Here is a 1,794-nt window from a genome sequence, read left to right as displayed (position 1 = left end):
CTGAATCACTGTAGTCACTATCACTATATAGCAGTTCTTATCCCAATGACTTAATAGGTTTCCTGACCCAAAATATTTGACACCCTCAGTTTATTTCTCAAAATCTTAAAAAAAATTACATTCATTTTCATTTTACTTCAGTTCCAAATTCCCTTTCCTTCACCTCTCTGTTCCGTCCATTGAGAATATAAGAAAAACAAAGCCCATTGGAAATATGTATCATCAAAAGTCTTAAATTTTGTACAACAAACAATATATCAAAGAAGCCACTGTCCAAACTCAGTGACTACTGAAAAGGGGAAACTTTGAAATTCATTATTCAAAGCCTAAAGTGATGATTGATCAAGCTATGATTTTGAATATTTGTTCATTTGCTTTAATGAAGCAGTTTCTTGGAAAACTCACTCTATGATGATAAAAAAAAATTATAAAAGCCATATTGAAAGTTGACTACCTGAAAAATGGCTTGTTCCAAACATTTCCCTAGTAAAAGAATGGTTAAAATTCTTTAAGGAGCAAAGTACAGGCTAAACCAGTCCCGAGATTAGAGGCAGTATGATGATATGGAAAGAAAATTGGATTTGGAGTTCATAGGACAAGTTCAAGCCCTGGTTTTACTGCTTAACTTCATCTTGAATTACTTTGGGCAAGTCACTTTTCCTTTCTGGGCCTCAGTATCCTCCTCTGTAAAATGAGATCATTAAATTAGATTATCTCTAAGGAACCTTCCAGCCTAAAATCCTATGATCTTAAAAACTTGCAGACTTTACAAAACAGCTTCTTACAATAAATTTTACATTTGAGTTATGTTGATATGGAAACGTCAGATTCCCCTCAATTAGAATCCATGTTTATCTAGGCATGACCACATTCTTTAAAAAAAAATATTCTGAAAAATTCCCCTAGAAACTATCTGTCAAAACTGGGTTATAGCCAGGTTATGGCCAATACAGAATTATAAAGATCAAAATCATTGCTATAGTAGTCTGCTTGTATCTTTGTTGTTGTTTCAGTCATATCTGACTCTTCATGAACCAGTTAGGGGTTCTCTTGGCAGAGATATTGGAGTGGTTTGCCATTTCCTTCTCCAGCTCATTTGACAGATGAGGAAACTGAGGCAAACAGGGTGAAGTGACTTGCTCAGGGTCACACAGCTAGCAAGTGTCTGAGGTCGGATCCGAACTCAGGACGATGAGTCTTCATGACTCGTGGCCCAGCGCTCTGTGCACTATGGCGCCACCTAGCGGCCCTTCTACCTTAAATGACTATAGCATTGCTTTCTTATGCCTTTGCCTTAAACTCAAGGGTCTTCACAATTTGATACCAGCCTGTCTTTCCAGTGTTAATCTCCTATTATTCCACACACCCACCATTCAGTTGACAAGCATTTATTAAGCATCTGCCACGTGCCAGGCACTGTGCCAAGCTCTGGAATAGTGTATCTTTTGAAAGTGTGTGCTTTTTCCGGCCTTCTTGCCTTTGCTCAAATTCTTCCCTCTGGCTGGAATGTTGTTTTGGGCTCATGGGGTCAATTCCCAGGGTTGGAGAGATGACCAGGCACTCATACTCCTTTCCCAACAGGTAGCAGCTAATGCTCTCCAAATTAACAATTATGTGGCAAACATCATCCTCATGACGCCAAAAAGCGAAAGCCAAACCTAAAATACAACTCATCTGTATTCCCTTGGGATGAGTTCCAGTGGGCCAGATTTTCAATGGGATGTGAAGAAAGGGAATACAGAAGCTGCCAGTGGTTCGCTCAGGTACTTCCAGATACAAGGCACGCTCCTCAGG

This window comes from Phascolarctos cinereus, unplaced genomic scaffold (genome assembly GCF_003287225.1).
Source record: "Phascolarctos cinereus isolate Bilbo 61053 unplaced genomic scaffold, phaCin_HiC Scaffold_726;HRSCAF=1367, whole genome shotgun sequence".
Lineage (NCBI taxonomy): Eukaryota > Metazoa > Chordata > Mammalia > Diprotodontia > Phascolarctidae > Phascolarctos > Phascolarctos cinereus.
Note: the sequence above shows the minus strand (reverse complement) of the source record.